General features: G+C 34.4%; 1 protein-coding gene across 7 annotated transcripts in view; it reads right to left on the bottom strand.

Moving 5' to 3' along the window:
- Positions 1-17,484, bottom strand: part of Bbx (bobby sox homolog (Drosophila)) — a 215,737-nt gene that overhangs the window by 111,679 nt on the left and 86,574 nt on the right. For all 7 annotated transcript variants that reach the window (XM_013028548.1, XM_013028550.1, XM_013028544.1 and 4 more), the window contains exon 3: positions 13,287-13,360. The gene's annotated coding sequence lies outside the window, so the exon portion shown is untranslated. The remainder of the gene's footprint in view (positions 1-13,286; positions 13,361-17,484) is intronic.

The raw sequence follows: 17,484 nt of genomic DNA, 5'->3' as shown, positions 1-17,484 counted from the left end.
TATAATAATATGTCAGCTTTTTTATTTTTTTGGTTTCATTTGCACGTGTATCTAGCCTCCAAAGAAAAGGGAGAAGAATTTACAAGTTTTATTTTTTCTGTATAGTGCCTACCTTCTCCTTCTTCCCCAAGATACTATACCGAGTGTACTCTGAAAGGAGTCACTTTATAAATGCTGATTGACTTACTACAGTGGAACAATTCGCCTCTGGTATTTCTCAATATCCCAGTGAATCCTCCACATCTACAACATGCTGGAGATGATACCAGGTACGGCTAGAGGCTTGGGGTCCTTCTGAGGGTGCCTGGGACAAGAAAAACACAGAGACCAGAGACAGTCAGGAAAGACACAGAGAGAGGACACATGGAATAACCACAGGACAGAAATACAGAGTGAAGAAAGTTCAAGAGTTAGGAGTTAGTTACAGAGATTAAGGAGCCAGAGGAAGTCAGAGACAGAGAAGAAGCTGGCAATCTCAACTTGGGTTTGGGTTTTAAGACTATATTTATGATTTTATTTGGTCACACAATATGGGTCCTCATCTTAATAAGCTTATAATCAACCATCCCAAAGTTCTGAGTTTATATCTTTAGCCATTGAAATTCATCCTTCTCTGGTTTCATTTTTGGATATACACATACAGAATCAGTTCTTGAAGCAACCCAGCTACAAATGTAAGAATTTTTTTTCTCCAATTTAGAAAATGAAGGTCTGAGAGTTAACATCATTTAATTCAAGGTCACGAGCAAATAAATGATCATTGGGGCACCTAATCCTTTGACTCTAAAGTCCAGCTTTTTTCCTGATATCTATCCTATTAGAAAGATATTATATAAAGCTATATTTTCTAGAAAATCAAATTGAAACTTTATATAACTCAGGATAGAGTTGGGTTTGTTTTATCTTATGGAAGGCATAAACTACTTACATTATTCATTATAATAATTTTTCAATGTTACAGAAAAAAATAAAGCAGAATAAAAGTGTATAAAAATGACAGAAAATTTAGAACAGAAATAAAATTAAGTAATTCATCACCAGACAGAATTTTAACTTTAAAAAAAGAAGTTAGATTTAAGTCATTTGCTTTACAACTTTGTAATTTCATGGTCTTACTACTGATGGAACATACTTCAGCTGTCCAGAAAAATAAAAAGATGTTTTGTATTTCAATGAATTCCTAAATAAAGGACCTTGTAAAGGACTGGTCTCAAAACTACTTGCTCTTTAACATCTCACCTAGTATCCATATTGTGATACCAGGGCATTCCAATGAGTAGAAATAATGTAAATGTACCACTCTTTGTAAGCATTAGAATTTTATCTTTATACTTCTAAATAATCATGCTCTTTTAGAAGCCATCAGTATAATTGCCAGAAAAGCTCCTTCAATACAAGTGCAAAGCACTTCGCTGGTCTCACAGTAAGGTAAGACAATAAGAGAACACAAATACAATTCTATTAAATTGTTCATGAGTGTATTTTCAACAATGCTCAACAATTTTTTAAACCAGAAATTTTCAAGTAAGATGAAAAGTACAGTACAGCTCTGCCCTCTAGTGACTAGCTAGGTTTTGCTGTTTTATTTTTAATTTAGTTTTAAACCTGTGATTTTTTTTTTTGTCTATTTCAACCCATACTGGCAGATTTTTTTATTCTTTGCATAGTGAAAAATCTTGGTAAAATTTTAAGATATTGGTTGTGGTGTAAGCACAATAAAGAAAAGAGACTAGAACTTAACGATTCTTTTTAAACTGGAATGGTCCATATAAGTATGGCAAATACCTTTATTCATTTTTAAAAAATATAATCTATTTTAATTCTTACATTTATATGTACTTTATTAGAAAAGGCCAAGGAATTCTACTTAATTTCTGTGTTAAAAACTATAAATTTTATAACATTTTAAATCTATTACTTTGGATTCTGAATTATCAACACTGTTTATTAAACACAGGTGAATAAATTTCTACTAACTATATAATTGAGCAAAAACGCTTAATATAAAAAGTACATTGAATATTATTTGCCCTTAATTATTCAAATGGTATTTTTTAATTATCTTTAAAATAGCTGTACAAAAGAGCTGCCATTTACAAAAGTATTTTATGAATCTAATGCATCTTGATCAAGGTTACCCCTTTCAACATTTTTGCTCCTTCTTTCATTTTTCTTAATTTGGTAGGATATACACTGAATTCTTGACTCTTCCCCTTCTCTTTATTCTCAGCCCCTCTTCCCAGGACCCCACCCCACCACCTTCAAGCACCATTTCCTGGTGTTCATTTTGTTGAACTTTTACTTTGTCTTTCTAAGGAATTATATGATCTGAGTTTTCTCTTGAATCTACCACATTTCAAAATTTAGTGAGCTCCATTAGGAAATACACTCAATCTGTACAGAAACATCAATTAGTTAGACAAGTTTTGCTTTGTCACTTGGGCCACACCTCCACCCAGGGGAATTGCTCACAGTAAAATGTTCCTGTTTCTATTGTTGTGAATCTCTGGTGAGGAACTAGTGCATTTCAATGACACTATCTCTACTCTCACTAAGCCCAGTGAACTACTTTTGTATCTAATAAGCTAATGTTAAGCATAAACATTACATTTGTACACATAAATGTAAATATCTGAACATGTGAACATAATCTACACATAGGTTGGTGAAAGAGTTAACATCATGATGCAGTAGACAGATTGACAAAGTTTGAATTCCAGTTCTGCCATTTATTAGCAGTGTAACTTTAGGAAGATTATTTTACCTCTTTGTGCTTCAACTACCTCAACTAAATAATGGGAATAAAAGGAGGGACTTATCAACAGTAATAGTTTTATAAGCTGATAGGTACTTGGAGGACACTGGAGAATACATTCATCAAAATTTAAATGTGTCTTAATATTTTTACTAAATGTAGCTTTTACATTAAAATTTGTCTATAAACACTGAACTCTAGAAAATAATATCTATGCTAAATTAATCAAGAACAGGTATAGTGATAACTCTAACTTTCGAATGCATCAAAACTTAAGTTGAATTGATGAGGGGTTGACATATTAAAAGATATGCAATAAAATAAATATAGTAAAATGTAAATGGCCAGATAGAGCTGTAGTGAGTATATGCATTTCGTAACAAATTACTTAAAGAAAATGTACCTACCATCATGTAATCACCAAGATGATAACAAGGACTAACACTTACAAAAAAACAAAGTATAGAAAACAAGATCACCTAACTTAACAGTAGTAAACAGCAATGTGTTCATTTATGCAAATGAGAAGTAGTTTATATGCTTTCCAAGTTGGCAGGAAAGAGAAGGAAGTAATGAGGCATTGAACTCCCACACTGGGGAAAATGGTCCCATCACAAGTGGTGCAGCTCAAATTTCAAATACATCATAAAACTGCATGGGCTTTATACAGAACATAGTCTTTAAAAGTCAAAAAGAACTGGATATGAATTAATTAGTCAAGAAACAGACAATTTAAATGTTCTGACCTTCAGTTTTCACTGTATAGACTTTTAAATGTTTTAAAGGAATAAGTTCCTATGGATATATGTACTTACAGCTACTGCAGGATTAGGAGAAAAAAATAAATATATACAGATACACATCTAAAGAGAAGTTGGCACATAAATTAAAATGAAATTAGGTTTCAGTTTTCATTATTATAATCACTCACTACCGAGAGTAAGTCTTGCATACCTTACTACTAATCTCTGCAGATATATATATTCTCTGTACATAGTGATTATGAATCTAGTTCCTAGCCTAGAAATTGTATAGAAAATGGCCAAAGTTTTCTGAAGAGCTTAAATGAAGAATCTTTATTAAAAGAGTGGGTCTTACATAAAGTGTCACAGTATAAAAGAGGTAGAACTGATGGAACTCATTATTCATTCCTCTGTGATGCCAATTATAATAAATATCTGTCCTATGGGCAGAGTATCTAGGAAGTACACTTGATATTTTAAAGAAAGTCACTTTAATGCATTTGAGGAAATGATATTAGAACATGGATGTACTTTGATATTAAAAGTACATTTATAGAAGATAAGTTCTATGTTCACAGAGAATAGATTTGTAAATAGGTATAGACTTACTCTATGAAGACAATAACAACATAGTGTTTCGACTAAAAAAGGTATCAAAAGAACTAGGCACTTAAAGAATAGTGGCAACACTATACAACCTTGGTTTCTGCATTGACCATTCTGCAAGAACTGCTTTTCCCAAGGTTTATTTACTTATGGATTGCTAACCCAAAGATGTCTTTAGGCATGGCCACCAGGAAACAGAGACAGAATCAGGGGCTAGGACAAGATAAAGCTCCAAGAACAAACCACTAATAACCTACTTCTTTTAGTCAGGCCCCACATCCTCAAGCTACTAGAATCTCTCAAAATAGCACCACCACGAAGGACCAAGCCTTCAACACACAAGACTGGATATTCCTCCTCTGTGAAGTCTTCACTGATCCTAAAACAGGATTTATAACCTTCTTCAGAACACTTTGGGGACAGAGAGATGAGTGCCCCGACATTTGGACTTGCTTTGTTTTTGCCCTCATGGCTGGTACTCTACCATTTAAACCATGTATCCAGTTCCTTTTCAGAACATTCACTACTGATGTACTAAGTTTAGTTTTACAATTCTAAAAGATTACACATTACAGCTCAAACAAACAGGACAAACAAGGGATGCATTTAAATCTGTCTTCTACGAGAAACTAAGTTTCTGCCTATTCTTGTTTTATCTCCAGGAAACAATAGTGGACCATTATGCAATTGACAATTTAGAGGCAAATAAGAATATTTAGAAGAATTAAGGGGGAAAAGTTCTAAAATATTTTTGGAGGCACATTGTAAGTTCAAATGTATATTCTACCACAGTGGAAATAACCAGGAAAAAAGATTCTATGAGTTGATTATTAAACATGAAAAACACATAGACATACCTATTACTTTTACCATCAACAAGATGTACTGTAATAGCCTTATCCTATTTTCTCTAAAAAGTGAAACTCTAAGTATATATATATATATATATATATATATATATACATATTCAATAGTGATCATTTTAACAAGACCAACAACTAACAAATCTGGCAATTTTATCATTCATTTGAATATTCACAAGTGAAAAATGGTATACATGCTTCCATCCCTCAACTAGTCCAACAACATAACTAGAGAGATTTGGCATTAAGGGGCTTCACGGTGTCTGCTGGTTTTAAATGTTTTTCAATTTAGTCTACTCTTCTGAGGGGGTACTGGGGCTTGAACTTGGGATTTCTAACACTTAAACTAGGTCCCTAGTCCTTTTACTTTAGGTTTTAAGATAAGACCTCCTGCTTTGCCCAGACTTGCCTTGGACCACAAGTATCACTCTGGAGCCTCCAGAGTAGCTTGCAGTACAGGATGGGCCAATGAGCCCACTTTTCTCCCCCTCAGGGCTGGCTTCAAATTGTTGTCCTTCTTTATCTCCACTTCCAAAGTAGCTGAGATTCTGAGTCACCAAGTATAGCCAATTTATTGATCCTTTTGTAATATTCCTCCTTGGTGATCTGACAGCCTCAACAATGATGAAAGCATAATTGGTATTCAAAAACTGTACAGAGGTCATGAACAGACTTTTGTGTTTATGTCCATCTGAGCACTGTCTGAGCGCTTAGAGGGGTATATACTATTGTGTTCACATACCATCCACTTGTAGGTTTTCCTGTCGCTTGCATCACAGCCATAAAGCAAGCTATTTTGCTCCCTACCATAGCCACACAGGTTCCCACCCCAAGTCTGAATGTGATGGTTTTACCTGATCAGGAAATCGAACTTCTAAAACTGTGAGCCAAAATAATTTTTTTCTAGGTTGACTATTTCAGCTATTTCTTACAGTGATGGAAAGCTTAGTAACACACTTCCTAGTAGATTCATTTAATTTTTCTTGCAAAGCATACTTCTCTGTAAATAAAGATCAAAGGGAAAATAGACTTCAAAATAAGCATATTTAATTTATGAAACATCTTTTAGAGGAACATTAAATGCATGGAGTAAAGTCATACCTGAATATAATTATACTGTCCTTTAACTACTTGTGAGCTTCAAAATTAATAGTCTGATCTTACAGTTGAGAAGAATTACACTGCTAAAATTCACTATATATGTTTTGAGTTTGAAAAAACTCAGAAAGTTTTTTTTAGGGGAGACTACAATCCAAAGTAAACATAAGAGCTAAAAACACATTTTAGACATTTAAAATGATATCTACAAAAAGAGATTACTGCTCAAGAGCTTATCCTGTAGTCAGCAACCACAGAAGAAAAATGATAAATTCTATGAATGAATTTAAAATTCTTTTCACAAAAAAGTGTTTAAGTTTTAAATGCTTCTTATTATTTTGCTTTAGACAGATGCCAAATCACCAGATATTAAAACTGAGACAACACACACACACACACACACACACACACACACACACACACCAACCACCACACCACAACCACCATCATAATCTTCCAAAGATAAAACAAGGAAAATTATTGGAATCTACACCCTAACAAGCAAGAGCACTATTTACTTATCACTAATTCTCACTACCTATCACTGGATACACTTAGCAATCTGTACAGACATTCAGTGAATTCTATTCAGGCTATTACTAGAGAAATTAGAACTATTATTTACCCTAACTGTTTATACAGGAAAGAAGGGGAAGGAGGGGAAAGGAGGAAAGGAAGGGATAAAAAAAGGAGGAAGAAGGGGAAGGGTGGGAGGCAAGACAATAAATGGGCAAATATATCAGATTTAGGGCTCCTGGACTTCTGCTGGTTAAGATATAATCACATTTTTGCTTCTGTTTACAAAGTCTTAAGGATATGTCACGTTCCCACTCTTAACTAACAAAGGAAAAGGCTACTGACTTGAAAAATGTGAGTTAGCTTGAGTCACCAGTAAACAGGAATGTATTAAAATCGCCAAACTCTCTTATTCCTCACACTAATTTTCAAATACATTCTAGCCTTACATAAAAATATACATGCAAGTCAATTTTTACAATGATGTAATTCCTTCATTATACAAAACTCCTTGCTTGCAAGTTCAACTTGATTCCTTCACTTGTAAGAACCTCATTTTCTTGCACGGTGACTTCAAAGTGGAAGAAATATGAATTGAGAAACTTCAAATGTCTCCCAGCTCAAAGGTACCAAAGTTATTTTTAGAATCTTAGAAGACCAATCAAGCCTCTGTTTACATTAAACAACATAGAAAACATGTTTTTTATTTTCATTTTTTGGTACACCAAAAAAACCTAAATCTGTTATAGATAAAATTCACAGGATAAAGTTTCAACCTCCAATACAATGGCGCAGAGAGAATCAATAAAAAGATAATAAAAGGGAAATGACATTAGAAAGGTGGGTGAGACCCAAAAGAACAAGCTTTAATTTTGAGAGGAGGAAGAGACACCAGAGCTTGCTAACTCTGTGACACACAGGGGAAGGGTTCCGTGAAGACACAATTAAGCAGAGAAAGTGATTACTTATGAGGTAGGAAGAAAAATTTGACCAGAAACAAAATTTAACCGATATCTGGTACATTGCCACCTAGCCTCCAAACTGTGAAAAGATAAATGTTGATTATGCCATCCAGTCAGTGGCATTTTGTTCCAGCAGTTTGAGCAGGCTAATACAACTTCTAAGGACAAATAATTTGCATTTTTGTAGTAGTTTTACTCTAATAGTAATTCAGTTGCACTGTATAGTTTACAAAAATGCTCCATTTATGAAAAAGAAGGGCCTTGGAAAATTGAAGAACAATTCACTCCCTTTCCCCAAATTATTTTTATATGTGTATTTTAATTAAGCAAATGCAATCTTCATTTCAGAAAAAAACATAGAGCATTAAATTATAAAACACGTTACTATGGAGTACCTGATTCTCAGGAAAAAGAAGGCAATGTCAACAAAAATGTTCTTTTGGGGGTCTAAATTAATTAAGCTTTCATTGAAGAATACCTTAGAAATAGAAATGCTGAATTCTTTTGAAACCAAATAGAACTTACTATACATGATGTAGAAAACTTTACTAGTATTATCTCTGCTCTTTTACTGTGTCCTAAATTACAGAAAATTTCAGAATTTTTCAACTTGATGCTGATTTCATTAATATGCAGAGTATATTATCAATGGATAAATAGATTGGTCTATCTGTCTATCTCTGTTTATCCATCTATCCACTCTTGTCATCACTCAGTTGTTAGGACTTTTAAATCCTCAGTGTAAGAAATACATTATTAGTTCACAGAGTAGATAATATCTTTATAGGATTAATCCCTTTAGAGGTAAGGAAAAGCCATTTTCAATCTTCAGAAAAACTATAAAAGAATGCATAAGTTCTTATGCATGTCTAAAGTCTTAGAATATGTGCATATTAAGTATAAAAACACAACCACTTTCAGATATACCAGAGTACCAGTCAGTTATTTTTATTTCTTAGTTGACACAAAAAAGTATACTTATTTATTATGTTTTTGATATACTGTATAATGTTCATTCAGGCTAAGCTTCTCAAACACCTTAAATATTTGCCATTTCCTTGTGATTAAAGCTTTCAAACTACTATTTCTTGAGTACTTCCCTGTGCCAAACATTCTCTGTCACTGAACACAATGATCTCATTTAATTCTCAAGCTTACAAGGTAATGATCATTTTCCATATACTAAAACAATGATTTACAGAGGTCAAATAATCACATACATTCTTTCAATTAAATGTGTCAAAGCTAGGATTTCTTTCTCTGAATCCAAAACCCATGTTCTGCTGAAAGACCTTGGCTTCTAACGTTTAACAATATTTATGAAATCAACAACAACAACAACAAAAAAAAAAAAAGAGCAAAGCTATCTACCCATGTTCCTTTCTTTCAATCTTAAGAAACTACAGCCAGGCATCATGGCTGTCATCCTAGCTACTCAGGAGTTTGAAATCTGAGGATTGTCAGCTGAAGCAGGAAAGTGGCGCTGTAGAAGTGGTAAAAAGCTAGCCTTGAGCTGAAAAACTCAGGGACAGCACCCAGGCCCAGAGTTCAAGCTCCACTACCGACAAAAAGAAAAAGGAAAAGGAAAAAAAGAAATTTGTATCAAGCACAGTACTATACATATTATACTTCTAGATACCTATATCATTTTAATCCACACAGGTGTAGTAGTAATTATTTTAACACCTGTGGATTAACTGAATCAATATTGGCTGAAGAGTTCTATGTACCAAGCACTTTCAGCAAGACAGGATAATAACGCAATTTAGTATACACTGAATATGATTTAAGGTGGAATAGCTCAGAAACTTCTGAGACACAATTAGGCTCTCTATGGTGTCTCCCATTTTATTTTGCCAGTCTTGAGGCTTGAATTTAGGGCCTGGACACTGTCCCTGAGCTTGTCTGTGCTCAAGACTAGCACTCTACCACTGGAGCCACAGTGCCCCTTCGGCTTTTTCTGTGTATGTGGTACTGAGGATTCAAACCCAGGGCTTCATCCATGCTAGGCAAGCACTTTACCACTGAGCCACATTCCAGCCCAGTGTCTCCATTTTTTACTGCTAGAATGATTCCTGAAATTAAACAAATACACAAAAGCATTTGGCTATCATAATATCTGGTAAAAGTATTACCCTATTTCTACCAGAAAAAGCAAAGTACTCATTTCCACGTTCTCTTCTTGTTGCTTTTGGTTTTGGTTTTGGTTTTTGTTGATCATGGGGCTTGAACTCTGGACCTAGGCACTATCCCTCAGCTCTTCAGCTTAAGGCTAGTGCTCTACCACTTGAGCCACAGCACCACTTCCGGTTTTCTGAGTGATTTATTGGAAATAAGAGTCTCATGGACTTTCCTGCCCAGACTGGCTTTGAACAAGGATCCTCAGATCTTAGCCTCCTGAGTAGCTAGGATTGCAGGTGTGAACCACCAGCACCTAGCTTTCCACATTCTCTTCTTAAATCAAATTAGATAATATCTGTTAAAGTTCTGTAACCTGTTACACATAGGTAAGAAATATGAATATATTCAGTTTTATAACTCTGGATGTACACTGTATAAAGTCCAGTATGAAATAATTTTCATTCATTTTAAAATTATCTACTAATAATATGTCTATTGCATATATACTAGTATATGTATAGTATATATAGTACATAGTATATTTAGTATATGTATATATACACACACACACATATATATATATATATATATATATATATATATATATAAGAAACTTGATGAGAAAAAGTTCTAAAGTTCATGCCTCAACAGGCATAATTGTGTTAACTTTCATGCTTTAAAATTAGGCCACAGATTATACACTACAAAAAAAAAAAGGATTCATGATTAGGTAAGTTATTTATTAAACAGATTCCTTTACTGTATTACTACTAGGAATTTTAGTATATGTTGTACATTGTCTTTCTAAAAACAAAAAACAAAAACAACAACAAAAAAAAACCTGGAGATGATATTCTGCAGGAATTGTAGTTAAAATGCATACTTGTCCCTTGTATCAGCCTTCCTACACCCCAATCAGCCTAAGACACAGGCTGGTCAAGTGGCCTTTTCTATATAATGAAATATACAAGGTTTGACACACAGGTCAAGTCCAAACAGTTGTTTTAAAAGCCATGATTCTACCCCACATCTGTATATCCTTCAGTTTTGCTCCAGGAATAAAGAGGATGAGCACAATAACAGCAGACTTACTGGGCAAATGAACAAAAATGAGGGTAACTTTTAATGTGATGTCCCACTAAAATAAAGGATTCTTTGGAAAATGAAATGTAACTTTTCTTAAACTTACTTTTATGAAATTTGTTTCCCAGATTTACTGAACCCTGGCAACTTTTTGCTGACTATCATTTTCCAGGATTTAGTCCCTAAATTACTCTTGGTTATACATGAATACTTTTTTTAATACTGTTTCTAAGGTAAACACATAGATATGTAATAAATATATATGTATATATAAACCAGAAGTATGCAGTCTTAACAATCTTCAATTAAGCTTTCATCTTAAATTTTGTCAGAGCTTTGAATTTCAGTCAAAATGCATTTTATTGCAGTAACTGGATCAATATTCAGAAATCATAAACCAAATGACTAGTCAAGTCTTTAGGCAGTAGTAGTCTGTGTGGTAGTATTCTGAATTTGTTTAATTAATTAATTTTAAGATTCACTACACTCAGCTACCTTTTGGAAGGCAATCAAAACATCCATTATAAAAAAGAACATCGATTATATTTCAGTACTAATGTTTAAATATTCCACAGTCTATTATACATAGTATAACCAAAATTAATTATATTCTCACTGTTATTCTTTTCCTTTTTACCCAGTAATATCAGAGTTTGAACTCAGAGCCTTGCACTTGTCATGCAGATGCTCTACCCCTTCAGCCACACTCTCAACAGCGTCTGCTTTAATTTTGGGAGGGAGTCTCATATGTATGCCAAGACGGGACTGTGATCCTTCCACTTATTCCAGCTGGGATGACAGATGTGCACTACCACAATAAACTATTGTTGTTTGAGATGATGATCTCAAACTTTTTGCCCAGACTGGCCTACAACCTTGATCATTGATCATCTCCCAAGTAGCTAGTATTACAAGTGAAAACCTCTATATCTGATACTCATTGAAATTTTTAAATCCAGAATTTGTATTTCTAATAAGTATGCACTAAATGTACAACAAACAGGAAAACCATTGACAAAATCCTAGTTTTGACATAAGATTTTGTTATGTGTAAATATTCTACAGCAGCTGGACACCAGAGGCTGAGATCTGAGAACTGTGGTTCAAAGCCAGCACAGGCAATAAATTCTATGAGTCTCAACTCCAATTAACCACCAAAAGCTGAAAACAGAGATGTGGCTCAAGTGATAGGGAACTAAACTTTAGCAAGAAAGCTCAGGGCCAGCACCCAGACCCTGACTTCAAGCACCAGCACCAGTACCAGCACCAGCACAAAAAATGAAACATCCTATAGCAGCTCAAGTGGTATATAGCAGCTCAAATGGTATATAGCACCTGCCTAGAAGGCACAAGGTCCCCCAAGTTAAGACACCCAACCAATCAAAAAAGTAAACATATACTGTTCCTATATTCAACCAAATTGCATGTATTTTTACTATGTGTACAGTCTTAGACAATGACATTCAGAAGAATAGTTTCAGGTCTTAATGCTTACATCAGACAAAAAGCAACACGTTTACTAAAAGCATAAATTAGAAGGCTGGTGAGTTGGCTCAGTGGTAAAGCGCTTGCCTTGCATGCCTGACGCCCTGGGTTCGATTCCTCAGCACCACATAAGCAAAAAGAAAAAAGCCGGAAGTGGCGCTGTGGCTCAAGTGGTAGAGCGCTAGCCTTGAGCTGAAGAGCTGAGGGACAGTGCCCAGGCCCAGAGTTCAGGCCCCATGACCAGACCCAAAAAAACAAAAAAGCAAATAAAAGCATAAATTAGATTAAAACAAGTAAGAATACTTTAAAACAGAAGGACTTCAAGTTCATTTTCAACTGGAAAGCTAATAACTACAATAAAAAATATTATCTTAATTCACACCAAATATTTCAGTCTTATAAATCACTATTCACCATACATCAGTATGCACAAAGCAGCAAACTAAAACACCTTTTATTCCTAGATTGGGAAAACCCAATGCATCTGAGTAACCATTACTAAAACTAACCTTTCAAAACAGATAAAGAACTCTTCCTAGATCAACAGCTTTGAAAATAATTTGTAAAAAAGGATGTAAGTTTCAGACTCTGATAATTTGTTGTACATATGTCGTTTACAAAGTTTTCCCACTTTTAAGTGGCTTCATGATATACATATCTAGTATTTTTAGTGGGTAAGAAAAATTCCCCAATATTTTAATACTGATTAATTTTTCAACCAAAGTTAACCAGTTCTGGTGAAAACCAATTTTTAGGTATTTAACCTCTAAATATACAAGCCTTTAATAAACTGACTTTCTCTAATAATACACTAGTGTGAAGAAACAAATACTAAAAAAATTATGATATTATAAGATTTAACTTACTTGATGATGAAGATCAAAATGTAACTTTTTAAAAAATAATAAAACTGACAGAATAAAAAAGTACAAGTGTCACACTTCCCGGTCAATATGGAAAGGGAGTCCATCAGCTGGGAAATGGCTGAGACTAGCTCTGACAGCTCTCCACTTCCAGGTCAATAAGTAAGATGCACCTTCATAACAACTCTTACCAGTCAAGTCAAGACTTTCCATTGTGATTTCAATGGAACATCAGAACTTCCAGCTCTTGTGATGCAGCAGAATTCTGTGAAAAAAACCATAGGCACGTAGTTAAAATGGGGAACCACGAAGGTCTTTCAAACAAAGCTGACACTCATTCTCTTTTTGTAAAATAATCCTCAATAAAATAAAGTATCAACCAAATAATCAAACGTTAACACTAACACTGCTCAGAAAAAAAAATGTCTTAAAGTACATATAATTAATTTAACAAAAAGTTCCACAATTATCCAATGCAAATTTCTGAGATTAAGAGTCCCTTGACTAAGTTTTATATGTAATCATTCCTTGGCCTTTTGGCTAAAATCAAATATAGAATTACAGGCAAATGCTCTGAGAAAATACTGAATGGAATTGACATCCTGACTAAATTCAATGTCTGATCCAACTCAACCCTATAAATTAACATTGGTAATAGTGGCCGGTCTGAGGCTACCCTGGGCAAAAGCAAAAATATAAGACCCTATCCAAAAGAACTAGAAAGGCAACAAATGAAGTAAATATAAAACAAATAAGAAAAATGGGGAAACAAGATGAGGAACACAAACTATTAACAATAAATAACAAATAAACATTATTTTCTAAGTATAAATAATAAGATATAGGAATAAAAGTCATACAAATTTTTTCATACAGATAAAATGTCAGTAATACTGAAAAATATTCCTAAATTGCATTATCTTTAAGAAATAAAAAGTTGTACATTTCTGTTTCTTTTTGAGACATATCTACTTTCTATTGCCTCAAAAATAAGACTAGGGCTGGGAAGGTGGCTCAGTGGTGGAACACTTGCCTTGCATGCATGAGGCTTTGGGTTCGATTCCTCAGCACCACATAAGCAAAAAGAAAAAAGCCAGAAGTGGCACTGTGGCTCAAGTGGTAGAGCGCTAGCCCAAGAGCTGAGGGACAGCACCCAGGCCCAGAGTTCAGGCCCCACAACCGGACCCCCCCCCAAAAAAAAATGACTAAATCTACACTCAAACAAATGATGACATAGTTCCTGCCTGTAACATACTATGATATATTTTCTTATAATTTTTTAGAAAAAGTAGGTATCCTTGTAGAATTACCACTGTAGAAATTAATTAGCACTAGTTTATCAGTGATTTATTCAACAGTACTAGTCATATAATGGCTTGGCTGAAGTTGGACTCCCTGCCCTCAATCAGCCAATATCATATAAATAAATCAGCTTTTCATGTTAAACATCAGAACCTCTAATAATAGTTTGAATATTTCTACCTGGAAATGAATGATTCTGCTTTTGCTCACTACTATATATGAAAACAATAACATGAAAGAATAAAATATTAAATAGTCTCATAATATTTTATGCAAGATATAACTCACTGGTCCTTCGATTTCTGAAAATAAAGAGTATGCAAGAAAAAACAGATTTTTGAAGATAACTACAAAGAATATATGAATACCTTTAAATTATAAATTCTTGTATTTTTACAATATTTTTGAAGCATGCAATCTCTAAAACTAGTAATATATCTACTTAGAATTATAATAAAATAGACTAATAAAATAGACTAACATTAGAAAACATTTTTTAAAAATCTTAAAAAACTTTCATATCCAAACTTTTTCTTCATAGAAATTCACAAAAGCAAGTATGTAGAGAACCACTAAAATATTGTAAATGTAGAAAAATCAGTAAATAACTGTCAAATAAATAAATCACTATACATTAAAAAGATAAATACAATTGTACAACTAACATTGGGAAAGTAGGGCCCACCACTAATTTTGACAATGTAAGATTAATTCTTATTTTGGTTTAAAAATCTGTTTACTCTTTAGTCTAAGGAGTGATCATATGCTATCTGAGAAATCAAATATGCTATTTCATCCTACATGAGTTCCTTCACTAGCTCCAAGATATTTTTACTAATCATTAGATGTCCTTAGGGAATTATTTCTATAATGGAATGTATATCAGAATCACCTCATTTTCCTTACTGTGCAATAACTTAACTGTGATGTAACTAGGTAACTATGAGTGGTGGAGGAGAGGAATTGACTATATTGTAGCCAATATAGATACTGAAATTCTTCTAAGAAAATAAAGATACAATAAACTTAAGAAACTACCCAGTGCAATCACAGAAGTCAATTCCCATGCTGAAGGGCCTGCCTGAGTCATTCTCTTTGACTTCTCTGACAAGCAAACTTAAGAACTTAAGAGACTCCAGATTTTATCTGGCTATTTATTAAAAATATCTACATGAGTAACTTCTGAAAGGCAGTTTCAGCATAAGCTGTACTGTATTTAAATTACAAGTATTTCAAGAAGAGTTTGACTTGAGAAAGGTGGGTTGCTGGGTAGAAATTAGAAGGCCATGTGGTAAATGCCCAAAGTGTGAAAACAATGATGCCCTTCATGTGCCCTCAGACCAAAGCCAGGCAGAATCATCTGAACCACTGACTCATGTTCTCTAGATTCCCCCTTTGGCTTCCTCTCAATCCCCACTCACCCTATAAAGCCTTGAAATCCCAACTCCCCATATTAGCTCCCATTGCCTCATTAAGCACTTCCCTTTCCCTTAGCAAGGCCTGCTTTTCACCCATGGCACTGCATTCCCCAGTGTTGGCCAGCTGAGACCCAGCACAGCTCATGATTCTCCCTGAGAAATGTTGCCAGCTATTATTTGCTTCTTACCACAAATCAGGTATCTGACTTGGCACCTAAAAAACCTATTGTAAATATGCAGCCTAAGCAACTACTGAAGTATCCCCAAGCAATTGGCTTTCTGGCATAGTTCTTCCTTGGGATGCTACATTTGGAAAATTTCTATTATACTAAAAAAAGGTAAGGTGTCATTTTTTACAATGAGGCTGAGTCACTATTACTATTAATGTCTTCTATAGCATTCAAAGGCATATCATGACAAAATTCCCTTCTATTCCAAATGTGCACTGTCTAGTCAGATGTCACTACTATCTAGTCAGTGCAAAAGGGGCTCGAAGGAACCATGTGCCTAGTTAGAATCCTCATGAATGATTACTTTTTGAATCCTCATGAATGATTACTTTTCTGATGCTTTCATCAGTTCTCTGGGTAATAGATTAAGCTTTAACTAACTCATTTTCATACATACCCCTAATTCAATCAAGCTCAATAAACAGCCATTCTAGAGTACAGTTATTTGCTGAGGAACAATTATATTCAAATGAAAAAAGAAAGGCTGGCCATGACACAATGCATGATACAGATGCCTCTCCATTTATGATTTAAGGACAACAAATATAGCCAAAGCACTAGAAAAGGAAATAGGTTTTTCTTTTTCCTCACTGCCACCCCAACCTGAAAACAGAATATTCACCCTTTTATACTTAGAAGAAAAAAAACCCTGGGGAACATGAAAAAGTAAAATTTTAAATTATTACTTTTAATTATGCTTTGAAAGAAATTACATTTCTAATCCAAGAAATGACCTTAGAAAATGACTTCTAAGAGTCAAAACAGATTTTTAAAAAAATCACAAACTCAAAAAGTTCTAGTACCCACAGGCCCCTGAAATCTGTTTACTTCTTTTGCTTTCCCAACAATGCATATTCCAGGCTCCACTTTTAAAAAAGATCATCTTATAGCCAGGTGCTGGTGGCTTACGCCAGTAATCCTAGCTACCTAGGAGGCTGAGATCTGAGGATCCTTGTTGAAAGCCAGCCTGGCCAGGAAAGTCCTGAGACTCTTATCTCCAATAAACCACTCAGAAAACCAGAAGTGGTGCTGTGGTTCAAGTGGTAGAGCACTTGCTTTGAGCTGAAGAACACAGGGACAACACCCAAGCCCAGAGTTCAAGCCCCACAACCAACAAGAAAAAAAAATTAAAAAATAGATAAGTAAAAAGGGGCTGGGAAGGTAGCTCTGTGGTAGAGTGCTTGCCTTGCATTCATGAGGCCGAGTTCAATTCATCAGCACCACATAAGCAGAAAAAGCTGGAAGTGGCCCAGTGGCTCAGGTGGGAAAGCGTTAACCGTGAACTGAAGTGCTGATGAGCTGAGGGATAGCACTCAGACCCAGAGTTCAGGCCCCAGGACTGACAAAAAACAAAAATAAAAAAATTTTAAAAAGCTCATCTTATAAAGATGTTCCAGTCTTAAAATTTCTTCTTTACATGGATGCAATTCTTGTTTTCC

This window comes from Dipodomys ordii, unplaced genomic scaffold, assembly GCF_000151885.1.
Source record: "Dipodomys ordii isolate 6190 unplaced genomic scaffold, Dord_2.0 Scaffold111, whole genome shotgun sequence".
In the NCBI taxonomy this organism is placed as follows: Eukaryota; Metazoa; Chordata; class Mammalia; order Rodentia; family Heteromyidae; genus Dipodomys; species Dipodomys ordii.
Note: the sequence above shows the minus strand (reverse complement) of the source record. Positions and strands in the feature narration are given on the sequence as shown.